This window comes from Aotus nancymaae, unplaced genomic scaffold (assembly GCF_030222135.1).
Source record: "Aotus nancymaae isolate 86718 unplaced genomic scaffold, 86718_ANA_hifiasm-v0.15.2.pri h1tg000058l, whole genome shotgun sequence".
Lineage (NCBI taxonomy): Eukaryota > Metazoa > Chordata > Mammalia > Primates > Aotidae > Aotus > Aotus nancymaae.
Genome location: NW_026988472.1, coordinates 49,191,211 through 49,205,417, shown reverse-complemented (window position 1 = coordinate 49,205,417; position 14,207 = coordinate 49,191,211). Strand labels below are relative to the sequence as shown.

At 44.3% G+C, this 14,207-nt stretch overlaps 1 protein-coding gene across 6 annotated transcripts in view; it reads left to right on the top strand.

Annotated features, from left to right (window-relative positions):
• Positions 1–14,207, top strand: part of TBL1X (transducin beta like 1 X-linked) — a 247,265-nt gene that overhangs the window by 92,953 nt on the left and 140,105 nt on the right. Inside the window, exon 3 of one of the 6 annotated variants that reach the window (XM_012433980.3) lies at positions 13,531–13,569. The exons of the other annotated variants lie outside the window; for them this stretch is intronic. The gene's annotated coding sequence lies outside the window, so the exon portion shown is untranslated. The remainder of the gene's footprint in view (positions 1–13,530; positions 13,570–14,207) is intronic. 6 annotated transcript variants of the gene reach the window in all.

Genomic DNA, 14,207 nt, shown 5'->3' with positions numbered 1-14,207 from the left:
GTTCCTTTCATCAGCTGCCTAACCTAGATGTTCTCCATCCCATTTTTATGAGACTCATGGGTTCTTGGCCGGGGCCATGCACCTAGTAACCGACGAGGTTGCAAACTAGTTCCGTCACCTGTGGAGTTCCACGCCAAAGGCAATTCTGGGCGATGTTTATGTAGTGTTCCTTGCATGCCAGGGGGGTTCTGTGCTCTTTCCATCTGTGAATGATAGCATGCACCTGCTAACTTTGTTGGGAGGGTTCAGTTGTCCTCTCTGTACAGGTGAGAACAGGACGTACTGAGGATGCCTGGCCCAAGGTTACTACAGCTGGCACGCGGTGGATGGTGATTCGCCCTCAGTCCTTCTGACCCAGCATCTGTGCTGTTGGTTGCCAGGCCAGCTGCGTCCCAGATAGAGTGACAGGATCTGTTCGCGTCACAACCAGAAAAGGCTCTGAGGCCAAGCTCTCTGCGTTGCTTCTCACTTTCATTCTGGAATCAGAGGTGCAGGCCTGGAAGACTTACTTCTGCATAGACAGCTGGTAAGGTGTCACAGAGGGTGAGGTGGGCCATTGTAGCAGAGAGTTGTTAAGAGTTGGTCGTGTAGAAGGGTACAAGGCTGGGGGATGGGAAGCCAGTTAGGAGACCTTGCTAATAGCATGGACCAAAGATGGGGAGTAGGTCCAGACAGATTCCACAGTGTTCATGAAGCAGGTGTAGACAGATTGCAGGGCTATTCATGAAGCTGATTTGCCAGGGCTTTGGGGTATGGAAAGCCCCTTACCTGTGATCATCCCACCTCCTGTTGTTGACAGATAACGCCTACGTAATCAGGTCCTCTCAACTCCTTCCACCACCCAAAGTGAAATATGCAAGTCCCAGAGTCATTCTTACTGAGGTGGCTGATATAGGATGTCAGGGACATCTCCCACCCCAGTTGTAACAACCTGAAACATCTCCAGACATTGCCAGCTGTCTCTTGGAGGGGGCACGATCACCCGCAGTTGGGAACACAGGCCTAAAGGTTTGGAGCCAGGGCTGACCATCCGTGTAGGCTAGAACAGAATTCGCATTGACCCATCACCATGACATTTGACACTCCAACCCCCAACCACCACCTTTTAAAAAATTTCCAGTTTTGGAAAAGGCTAGGGCCTAGAAGTCATTATGAAGGCACCCATTTCCAGAAGGGTAAGAACCAGAAAGTTGGCTAATTTGGGTCTCTGCCTTGTAGGAGTTCTACAGTGTCTTTCAGTAGAGTGGAGCTCTAGTATTTGTATGAGTGTTGGGGTTGTTTGGTGGTGCGGGGTAATGCAGAAGGAGAGAATTGGGGAACTGGTAACCACCACCCAAACAGGCTGTAGAGAAGAATGCCAGGAGACTTCTCTGTGATGGAAACAGGATCACTGAGGCTGGAAGAGCCACATCTGGGTTCTCTGTGAGTTCTAATTTCTTCTGCTAGGATGAGCATAGAAACATGTTCTCTGGGGTGAAAGTGAAGCCTTGTGAAATTCATATGGCTCTTCCCGATGGCCTGAATATGGAGGTGGTGCTTGAAGCAGGTTTGGTTTGTGAATAGAAATGTACGTGTGCATGTGTGTGTGCACGTATGTGTTTGTGCATGTGCTTTAGGACCTAGATCTTGAATTAGCTGGTTATTTTTTTCCCTCTCTATAGACATCGGTGACCTAGGTTTTCAGATACTTATGTAAGTGAATAGTTAAATTTGAGTATATTTAATTGCTTTCCTGAAGGGATTTGCTGGCTGTTTTGTTAAATGAAATTGAAGACAGTACAGTTGACCTTTCCAGGTGAGGAGGGAGTCAGATGTGTTTTGCAAATGATGGAAACTGAAACGTGAGTACCAGGACCATATGGTGTTCAGAAATTTTTATCACAATTTCAGTGAATAAATAAAGTGCTTGACAATTAGATTTAAAATTAAGCTTTATGCTCATTGCAAAATGTAGAGACGGTGCTTTGGGACATGAGGAAGAGATTAATTAGGATTCTTTTCTACCTCATGATGCACTGTGTCATCTGTGAACAAAAAACTGATTGCTTTACGTGAGGATTATCTTCATAAAGTTCAGAGTTGTATCTATGGGGAGAAATTTGAATTGCTGTTAATTGACAATTTGCTGGATTGGAAAGATCATATTAATACTTTAATATATCATCTTTAAATGTGATTCTTTTTCTTTCTCTCTCTAAAGATTAGTTTCTTGCCACTAAATAAAATTTAATCTTTTGCTGTAATTTAAATAATAATAAATGCTCATAAACATATTATGCAGCTGATAGCTTGTTAAAATTTCCTGTGGGCTTGTTTTTTGTTCAGAAGTACTGATTTTGCCAGTTGTGCAAGCATGAAATACTGTTTATCAAGCCTCGTAAGACATTAAAGAGGAAATCAAGTTTGTGTGTCTTTAACATCTCTTTTTCTCCTTATTTCAATGGCTCATACTTGTAAAATCTATAAGCTTAATAAGATTCCATATTTTATAGGAATTAATGGATATTCAGTGACTTACCTGAAGAGTAGACTAAGAAAATGTGTTTCTCCATGAATCTTTACATAGAAAAATGAATGATTTTTTCTGAGTATTTCTCAATATATACAGCACTAGTATGTCTGTTTTTCTTTAAAGTAGGAAAAAAAATTACTGAGTGCCTTTGCATTTTGATCTGGCTGTATATTTGTTTTAAGTACACACCTATTACATGCCCATTGTATTCTTGGCACTAAGCTTTAATGAACAGTGGTTCCCAATCATTTGAATGGAGCGGTAGGCTCATGTGCTTTGGAGTGGGTATACAGAACTTTTGCACTTTGGTTTTATTCTACCTTCTGTCTATGTTCTTGGCACTACGATGCCTGGACAACAGTTTGCTGTATCTGTGGTATTTATGGAATGAATGGAACATGCGAGGAGAATGCCGCATCCAGTATACAGAAGCAGTGGTTCTTAGAGCGTGCGAAAGGACACATGGGGTAGTTGGCTTGCCGTATAAGGAAGTTGCCCTCATTGGCCTTGTTCATTTTAGGTGTTTTTAATGCTTGCTTCTCTTATAATACATGTTACTGTTTCCCGAGGAACCTCAGTAGCTCCCCAAAGGGAAGAAAGGAGGAGTACTTGTAGGAGCACTGTTTATACTTTGGGGGCAATAAAACCCAGGTTTATGCATAAAGGGACGTTTCTGCTTAGGTGACAACCGTTTTACAAGGTCCTTGAGTTCCTGTGAGGAAGGAAGGATGCCATAAGGAAAGAAATCATGGAACCTTATTATGGAAATGGTAATTGTGGAATTTGGAAATTATACTCAATTTTTTTCTTCTGAAAACAAATTGAATATCACCTCAGAGTTGGTGCTAAAGGCCCTGATTTTTGTGTTTAAAAAAAATTTTTTGGCATAGTCTTTGGATTTATGCTGTCCTAATATGGTAACCACCAGGTGTACGTGAGTATTTAAGCTTCACTGCAATTAAGTAAAATTTAAAATTCAGTTTGTCTCACGCTAGCCACATTTTGAGTGCTCAGTAGCCACATGCGGCCAGTGGATACCATATCAGACAAGGAAGATAATAGTGCAGAAAGTTTTATTGGACAGAAGAATAGTGGTTATTCAGATACTTGCCTAGTGGGAATTCCAGGGAAGAAAGGGAAAACTTAAATCTGGAGAAGAAAAATGTTATATCAAGTGACTAGAGAGCAATGCAGAAAAATTAACCACATCAAAATAATTTACTGCATCAAAGCTCATTGTCATGACGTATTAGAACATTAGGATAAAGGCACTATCTGTGTACTTTCCTGGATTAAAAAAAAAAAGTCACGTGAAGGTTCTTGGAATCAGAATGACATTGGATTTCTTAACAGCAACACTTGAAGTTATAAAACAGACTGAACATAGACTTCTTTAAAAATGTTTTTTTCACTTTGGGAGGCCGAGGCGGGTGATTCACAAGGTCAAGAGGTCGAGACCATCCTGGTCAACAAGGTGAAAACCCGTCTCTACTAAAAATACAAAAATTAACTGGGCATGGTGGTGTGCGCCTGTAGTCCCAGCTACTCGGGAGGCTGAGGCAGGAGAATTGCTTGAACCCAGGAGGCGGAGGTTGCAGTGAGCTGAGATTGCTCCATTGCACTCCAGCCTGGGTAACAAGAGCGAAACTCTGTCTCAAAAAAAAATATATATATATATATGTATTTTTTTCTCAGAAATTTGAAGTTGTTCCTTTACTAATTATTAATTAAGGACAGAATAAAAATGTTTGGGCCGGGCGTGGTGGCTCACACCTATAATCCCAGCACTTTGGGAGGCCAAGGCAGGCGGATCACTTGAGATCAGGAGTTCAAGACCAGACTGGCCAACACAGTGAAACCCTGTCTGTACTAAGAATACAAAAAGTAGCTGGGCATGATGGTAGGTGCCTGTAATCCCAGCTACTCAGGAGGCTGAGGCAGGAGAATCACTTGAGCCTGGGAGGCAGAGGTTGCACCACTGCACTCCAGCCAGGGCAACAGAGTAAGACTCTGTCTCAAAAAAAAAAAAAAAAAAAAAAGTTTGTACACATTCAGGTTATCAGTAAAACTTTCGCATGTCACTTCTAGAAAACTAGCGGGGAATATGTCCCACCAAAGTGAGGGAGTAAACCGAGAAAGGGGGCGGTTTGGGATCCCGGAAACAGAAAGAGGCAGGAGGAATTCTCAAACAAAGGTGTGTTCAGGGCAGTGGCTCTTACAGTACAGTTTAGAGCAGGAGACAAGAAATTTTAGGAGGAATGTTGTTCTTAGTGTATTGGTCGGAGATGAGAGGGGTGGGGGTGGGTGATGGGGGAGGAAGGACATGGAACTGACAAATTATCCAAGAGTTTTGATCATGTAAGAACTTCAATAGCAGGCCGGGCGCGGTGGCTCAAGCCTGGAATCCCAGCACTTTGGGAGGCCGAGGCGGGTGGATCACGAGGTCAAGAGATCGAGACCATCCTGGTCAACATGGAGAAACCCCGTCTCTAATAAAAATACAAAAAAATTAGCTGGGCATGGTGGCACGTGCCTGTAATCCCAGCTACTCAGGAGGCTGAGGCAGGAGAATTGCCTGAACCCAGGAGGCGGAGGTTGCGGTGAGCCGAGATCGCGCCATTGCACTCCAGCCTGGGTAACGAGCGAAACTCCGTCTCAAAAAAAAAAAAAAAAAACTTCAATAGCTTGTTGGAGAGCATTGGAAGGACTCATAATCATGATGTACTGCCCACTCAGCAGTGCCCATTCCATTGCCAAAATATATGTGAAATAGATGTAGCTGAAAAAAATGTTATATGAGCTATTGAAAACATGTGGAAGGGTCAGTACAGGATTAGTGATGGGAATATAAAAAACCAACAGTCCTTGCCTCCGTGTGTGAAAATCAGTAAGTGATATCTAAACTTGATGTATTGATCGAGTACCATAAACAGATTATTTAGAAACATGGAAGTCTAAGCGGGCATGGTGGCTTTATGCCTGTAATTACAGCACTTTGGGAGGCCGCATTTACTCCCTCACTTTGGTGGGACATATTCTCTACTAGTTTTCTAGAAGTGACATGTGGAAGTTTTACTGATAACCTGAATGTGTACAAACATTTTTATGATTTTTTGGGGGCCAGAGTCTTACTCAGTTGCCCTGGCTGGAGTGCAGTGGTGCAACCTCTGCCTCCCATCACTTGAGCCCCGGAGTTTGAGACCTGCCTGGGTAGCATAGCGTGACCCTGTCTCTACAAAAAGTTTTAAAAATGAGCCAGGCATGGTGGTGTGCACCTGTGGTCCCAGCCACTCGAGAGGCTGAGACGGGAGGATCACTTGAGCCCAGGAAGTCAAGGCTGCAGTGAGCTGTGGTGGTGCCACTGTACTCCAGCCTAAGTGAGACCCTGTCTCAAAAAACAAAAAACACTTGGAAGTCAGTATGCAAGGAACAGCACTAATAACAGAAACTCCAAGAAAGTGGTTGCTTTGGGAAATGGAATTGGGGCTAGATGGTGCTAAAAAGGCATGTAATTAATAAAAGGAGCCTTTTGCCTCACCTGTATTCTAAGTTTAAAAATTGTGTACACGTAGTACTTGGTAACGACTAAAAGGGGTTTGGAAAATGAAAGTATAGGGTATACTATTTGTAGAATTGTAGAAATTTTGGGATTTCACAACCTTGGCATTATTGATTGACATTTGTGTCAAATAATTCTCTTTGTTAAGAGGACCTGTCCCGTGTGTTGTGGGATGTCCCGCAGCATCCCTGGCCTCTACCCACTGGGTGCCAGTGGCATCCCCCCTCCAGTCCTGACAACTAAAAATATCTCTAGATATTGCCCAGTGTTTCCTGGGGGTCAAAATCACCTCTGAGAAGCACTGATTTTGAAGGATTTTAAAATCTGTCATTGAATGAACCTCAATATATAACCATGCTGTTTGAAATAGGTAATACAGGAAACAACAGCTTCGTTCCACAGACCTTGAACCCTGGAGCAAATGAAGCCGTTTGGAATCCTCTGGCGCCGTAGCACCCGCGATGCTCATGCTGGTGCGTGTATTAGTCAGCGTCTGGCGCTTGGCCCGGTTAATTCAGAGCTCACTAAAAAAAGAAAAGGGATCAGGAGGAAACGGCAGCCTCTCTGTCATGCTTAGTGGCTTCTGAAAACATATTTTAGATTTTTCATGTTGCTTTCATGATGGTACAACTTGAATTTCTCTGGGGTTGAAATGTTAATCACTATGGCAAAAATATCGTGCCCTTTGGATGTTTTCCAGTGCTCAGTTGGCTGCAGGACAGATCCTGTCTCTCCTCCCCCACAGTTTTTTTGCAAGTTCTTAGTTAAGTTCTTTTCAAGTGTTTTTCCCTAGAATTGACACAGGAAGTCAACAGGAAAATGGTATCCTGGATTTTTTGATGTGGATGAAACCTCATAAATAGTTTAAAACCCTCATTTCATAGCTGAGGAAACTCTGGTCCAAAGAGGGTTTCTTACAATTAATTGAGAGCACAATGGGGCTTGGAACTCTGTTCTTCTTCTTCTATTTTACTCTTTGCTTTTAAAATACAATGTGTATGCCCAGTAATGCGGAGGAGGATGATAGAACGGGCTGGGGAAGGAAGGACTCTGGTATCTGGCGGCTCATGGGAGTTTGTCAGGATTTTCTCCCTGTTAGAAGTTCTCAGTATCCTCTGCCAGGGGTGTGTGCCCTTAGTAAGCTTCGAGAAAATGGCACAGAGAGGCAGGAAGTGTAGCGCTGTGATCTTTCCAGGAGTACTTCTGAGGTACTTCTGTACCTCAGTTCCTGAAGGCTCAGAGCTGGGTGGGGAGCGCAGGCTGGTGCCTCAGCGTGTCTCACAGGGAAGACCCTGGCCTCCTTGTCTTGCAGCTCTTCCTACCAGGGCACTCATGGAGCCAGCATGCGCTGTCCCTGCAGCTGTTCTGAAAGAAGTGGCCAGAAGAGTGAAATTGGCCCTAACTGGTTGGGTGCGGAGCTGCTTCTCCGTGGGTCCCTGCATGACTACCCTGTTCCTTCTCCTGGGATCAACCCTCCTCACCCCACAAGGTTCAGTAGATGAGGGTCAGTGTCTGCCCCAGCTTGGGGGACTCTGGTGTCCCACTCAGACCGATTGAACACTATTTTGGTGCTGTACTGGGAGAGTGCCATCTACAGTCTGCAGGGCCGTCTTGCCCAGGTGGCCCCTTCTTCCCCCGGTTGGATGGGGCATACTGTTCTTCCTCTTTCCTGAGCACTGTGAGGACATCACCCACATTTTTAGAAACCTCAGCGCCTCTATCTTGCCTCCATCCATTGCCTTTGGCACCACTTAAACTACAGCCTGTTTTTCTTCCTCCTCACCTGAGTTCTCAGGCCAACTCAAGTGCCACCTCCTCCATGAAGCCCCTGTAGGTCTCCTTCATTGGGACAAGGACGCACAGAGATGAAAGGCAGAGAAGTCCAGCCCTGGGACTTCCAGGCAGTCGGTTCAATCCTCTGAGCCTCTGCCTCCTCCTCTGCGCAGTGGGGCAGTTTAGCACTCCCGCTTAGTGCCACGGCATGGTGCACTGATTGCATGGGCACTGTTGCGGACGCCCAGCGAGTGTGAGTTCTCTGTCTCCTCCTGGTCCTTGCCCCACTCCCTGCTCCCTGTAACAGCCTGGAAGTGGTTGAACAGTTTCCCCAGGGAGTCTTGAGAACCCCAAAGACACCATGCATTCTCATGTCCTCTTTTTGTGGCATCTTGTGTGTTGTGTGTGTCTGTCTGTGCAGTGTGCTGTGTGCCTATGTTTGCGGCATGTTAAGTGTGTCTATCTGTGCGGTGTACTGTGTGTGTCGTGTGGGTCTGTCTGTACACATGCTGTGTGTTTTGTATCTGGCATGCCGTGTATGTTGTGGGTGTGTGTTTATGTTGTATGTGTCTCTGCTGGGCTGTGTATGTTGTGTGTGTCTATCTGTGGTCTGCTGTGTATGTTGTGTGTGTCAGTGTGGCATGCTGTGTTGTGTCTATCTGTGAGGTGTGCTGTGTGTCTATCTGTGCACCGTGTTCATGTTCTATCTGTGCACCTACTGTGTGTGTTGTGTCTATCTGCATGGTGCGCTGTGTGTGTTGTGTGTATCTGTGCAGTGTGCTGTGTGTGTGTGTGTGGTGTGCTCTGTATGTTGTGTCTAGCTGTGCAGTGTGCTGTGTGTATATGTGTGTATGTGGTGTGTTGTGTGTGTGTGTCTGCAGTTTGCTCTGTGTGTGTGTGTGTGTGTCTCCGTGCAGTGTGCTGTGTGTGTGTCTATGTGGTGTGCTGTGTATCTGTGCAGTGTGCTGTGTGTATGTATGTGTGGTGTGCTCTGTATGTTGTGTCTAGCTGTGCAGTGTGCTCTGTGTGTGTGTGTGTGGTGTGCTATGTGCGTTGTGTCTGTGCAGTTTGTTGTGTGTGTGTGTGGTGCACTGTGTGTATTGTGTCTGTCTGTGCTGTTTGTGTGGTGTACGTGTGTGTGTGTTGCATATCCTGAACTCGTGCCTTCTGTTTTCACATTTGACTCTGATTACCGTCCTTTTTAAGGTCTGAGTAACAGGGACAGGGCCGGCCCGATGACTCAGGCCTCTAATCCCAGCATTTGAGGATCACTTTATCCCAGGAGTTGGAGGCCGTAATGAACTGTGATTGCACCAGTGCACTCCAGCCTGGGTGACAGAGTGAGACCCTGTCTCAAGAAACAAGACCAAACAAAACAGGAATGGGTGGCCAGTTCTGCCAATTCCTTTTTATTTCTAAAGTCTAAGGACACACATAATTCAGGTAGTTATCACCAAAAGGGGTCGTAACTCTTAAGAGAAGTGGTGCCCTGGAGCCTAAAGACTTTCCCACTAGGATAAATTAAACTGGAAGTTGTCATAAAGACAATGCAGGGTTTGTGGATTTCAGCTGGATGAGTAAAGACCAGCCTGGACGTGAAGGATTTTCATAGTCAGCCGCTAAAGGTGGTGCCCCAGGAAGCCTATTTGGCAGGTGTGGGGCGCAGTCCTGGCATGGGGTGGGATGGGGCTGGAGGTGCTGCTGATCTATCTTATTAAAACCTGGGAAACTTCAGAGGCGTCTTCCAAACCACAGCTTGTTGATTTAAAGATGTGAATTCCAGGTGTGTAAGCCAACAGAACAATTGCATTTTGTGGTCTCTGGCTGATGAAAAGTCCCTGATGAAGTGCTGTTTGATGAAACGATTCCTGTCCATTTTCCTCCCTTCCAGTCTGTGGTTCACATTTATTCAACGTTCTTTTCTTTCAACAGCATTTGTGTGTAGCCAACACACATGCATGGAGTGCCACAAAGTCTGTGTACTTTATCTGGAAACCTGCTTTCTCCAGAAAAGCAGGCTGTCCACTTCCTGTGCTCTCAAGCCCAAGAGACCAGGAATGAGCCATGTACCCTCTTCTCAATGAGCAGATTGAAAATCCAGTGAATTTCTTTATGATGGAATTTGAATCACATGGACATCATTAGAATATTTGGGCAGGATTAAATACTTAAAACTGGCTCTAGATTATGGTTGTAAAATGGCCTCAAAGGGCCCTGAAACTAATGAAAGAATTCTTCCATTTCTAACATGGTTCACTCCCTCTGGCTCTTATCCCAAATCAAAGAATATTGGTTTTTTTTAGTGTTTTTTCTATAAACAAGGTTGATTCCCAAATATTTCTTTCTTAGTTGGGGACAGTGTTTCTCTGCCGCAGGCAGTCCCCACCCCCAATCCCACCAGGGGACATTTGGCAATGTCTAGAGACACTTTTGCTTGTCACAGCTGGGTGTGTGTGTGTGAGATATGGCATCAAGCAGGTGGAGGCCAGGAATGCTACTCAATATCCCATGTCTCCACCGCAAGCGCTCTTGGCCCCAAACATAGCCGTGTTGAGGCTGGCTGGTTTGGGGTACGTCTGAAAGATTAGTGTATACAAAATACTGCTCACTGTCTTCTTAGCAGTTTCACCACAGTTGGAGATGAAACACCATAGGAAGGAATTATACACTTTTGTTCCCCCCAAAGTGACTCTTATACTCCGTTATAATTATGAATTTGGAAAACAATAGGATATTGTATTAGTCTGCCGAGACTGCTGTAACCAAAGACCACAGGCTGTGTGGTTCAAACAATCAAAATGTATTTTCTCACAATTCTGGAGGCTGGAAGTTCAAGATCAAGGTGCCAGAAAACTCAGTTTCTGGGGAGGCCTCTCCTCCCGGCTTGCAGGCTGCCTTCTTGCTGTGTCCTCACGGCCTTTCCTCGGAGCCTCTGTGTATGGGTGGGGTGCGAGTAGAGAGCATGCGTACTTTGACAATACGACCATCTATCGTGGGCAGATTTAGTTTAACTTCATTTCATTTAGAGGGTACTACAGAGGAAAATCATCTGCGTAATTTGAGCGTTTTCATAGTCAGTAGTTCTGAGTCTAATTATTTTGAGTAATTATGGAATTCTCCAGATATCCCACCTTAAGATAGCCATATGTACAACTAGTCATTTCTTAAGGGAATCCCTAATGTGAAAAGAATTCCCCAAGACAAGACTACCACTGAAAGATCTTGGCCTTTACATAAGTCAGGTGTACACAGAATTATTATTTTTATTGTGATAAAATATACATAACATAAAATTTACCGTCTTACAGTTTAGCTGTACAGTTCAGTGACATTAAGTACGCTTACATAACTGTGCAGCCGTCATCACCATCCTTCTCTAAAACTTTTCAACTCCCCAAGCTGAAACTCTGTCCGCATTAGACATGAGCTTTCCATTTCCTTCTCTCTCCACCAACCACCTGGCACCCACCATTCTGCTTTCTGTCTATATGAACTTGATGACTCTGGATGCTTTCTGTAAGTGGAATCCTACAGGATTTATCCCTTTTGTAACTGGCTTATTTCACTTAGTAGAATGTCCTCAAGATTCATCTGTACTACAGCATGCCACAGAATTTTCTTCCTTTTTAATTTAAGGCTGGATGGTACTTCCTTGTGTGTATAGACCACATTTTGTTTATCCATTCATGCATCAATGGACACTTGGGTTGTTTACAAGGAATTATTTTAAAGTTGGATCCAGGATGGCTGGCTTGTGACTACTATTTAGATGCAGACAGTGATTCCAGGTAGTGCGTGGTGAAATCATGTCACACCCCCTTGGAAAACTCCACAGCTTTCCTCATGTGACCTTTCCATCACGTCTCTGCTGCTTTAGGAACTACTTTTCTTCTGAGGTGACTTATTTCTGTTCCCTTCAGTTTTTAAAGGAAAGAATAATAGAAGTATTGAAGTCCAAATGGTACCCTGTGCCAGCCCACATCCCCCTGTGATCTCTGGCAGTGGGGTCTCTTCTGCCAGCTTCTCCCGAGCTTCCTGCTGAAACCCTGTAGCCAGCCTTCACCATGTCCCTGAATTTGCTTTTCTTTTTCCACCCTCTACAACCTTCCTTTCCTGCAGAAGCATAAACTTTCACTCCATGTGTATAAACTTTGGGGACACTTCGCAATCAGCATGATGTTTTATTTTTATGTGAAAACTCTTGATGATTCTGAAATTGTGGTGTCTGTAACTTAAACATCATCTACAAAATCACTGCTCTATCTTTGGATGTGAGTTTGTTCTAGCATGTTATCACAGTACCGAATTCCAAAGAAACTGCTGTTTACTTACCAAGGGTAGCTTTCAACTCAGATGAGTTTATGGCTTTATTTACATGGAATAGTCAAAATGGACTTCTCTGACATTTGCTGCAAAGTAGGACAACAGAATTGATATTGATGGATCTGTTCATTTATTCAGCAGATAACGAAGGCCTTTCGATTGCAGGTGTTGTGGAGAGAGCAGGATACTTACTTGCTGGGGTTGCCATAACAAAATTTGATTTGATTTTCGGTTGGGGTTGGAAACTGTGTAGGAGGCAAGTGTGGGGCTTGATGTGAGCTCTTGAAATAATGAAAAACCAGTTATTACAAAATCTATATTACCTGTAGCAGTACACCTTCTCCCAAAGCATTCTGTTGGCGTTTTAAAGTCCTTTAAAACACACAGCTGCTTTCTGTTACTTCAAATTAAATAAGCCATTATCTTCACTTTTCCTTTTGTTAACCTAAAGAAAAACCTTCATTTGTAAAGCAAATCATCACAGCAGGAGGATTTTCTGGTTTATGCACTAGGGTGCATTTAATCTTTATTTTACACTGCTGATTAACTTCAAGTATGATTCAAATTTTAACTTACGGTTTCTTTTTAAATGAATTATGTTATTGGATGCTTTCACGTTTTTGCTAAATACCTTCCTATTAGATGCACTGCAATTGACAGTGATGGACTGACCTTTAATATTTTTTTGCTATGTGACCAGTGTTCGGTTTATAAAAATTTTTCTCCAGAACACCAACTTTTCACTGCAAATAGCACCTTTTCACTTGGGTTCTTTTCACAGTGTTTATTTACATGGGATATTGTTACTTTGCAACCTGTAGCTATTTGTCTTTGTCAGCAAATGTAGGTAGAATATTAATCTTGTATGAAATTCAGATAAGCAGGGAACAGATGGATTTATGGCGCTTGAAACGTCTGAAGTCTGCAGCTGTGGCGAGTTGTTGAACTGAATAAAGAAATTCTGGATGGTGGCTAGCAGGGGCTGGTGTGACCTCCTTTGCCCCAAAATACCTTACCATGCCAGGGATGCGTTTCTTGCCCTGTGCCACCTCTGGTTTCGTCCTAGTGCTGTGGGACCGCAGAATGGAGCTGGGCTCCCTTTGAGGAGGGCACAAGTGCTGAGGGCTCTTTTTACGGGTGAGAGCCCAGTGGGATGTGTCTGAGCAGCCCGAGCTGTGTGTGGGCTGGGCATGCTGTGTCCCAAGCCTGCTTTAGGCGTCCCAGTGGCAAAAGCACATTTGTGGTTGTTTAATCTTGAGATGAAGGGTAGCCCCAGCTCCTGGATCAGTCAGCTGGGGGAACAGGGTAGGCCAGGACAGACATGACTCCACCCTGCTAGGCATCTTTTTTTTTTTTTTTTTAGGTGTGCGCTTTATTCAACTGGTCTCAAGTCAGTGTACAGGTAAGCCCTGGCTGCCTCCACCCACTCCCAGGGAGACCAAAAGCCTTCATACATCTCAAGTTGAGGGACAAAAAAAGGGGAGCCACAGAGGCTAAAATCTTTCAAAATAAAATAAGAAAAGTATTAAGGTGAAATTTAAAAATTTTTTCATTACATAATTTACAACAAAAGCAATGATGCCCAGTACATTCAATGACGGCATCATGACTTCACCGGAAAGGATGCAGTGCTTACAGCAGAGTGGCTGTGTACAGATGTTCAGAACGGAGGCTAAAATGATGCACTTTGGACTTGCTGGAAAATGCCTGGACCTCTGGTGAGTTCAGTCTGGGAGGTCCAAGCACCACAAAATTTGCTTGCTGTGGCTGGGTGCTGTGGCTCACACCTGTAGTCCTAGCGGGAGCTCAGGAGTCCAAGACCAGCCTGGACTTGGACTCCACCAAAACCAAAACAAAAACAAAACTAGCTTGGTGTGGTGATGTGCACCTGTAGTCCCGGCTACTCAGGAGGCTGAGGCGGGAGGAGTGCTTGAGCCTAAGAGGTTGAGGCTGCAGTGAGCCATGATCACACCACTGCACTTCAATCTGGGTGACCAAGAGTGAGACCCTGTCTCAAATGAAAAAAAAAAAGTGCTTGTT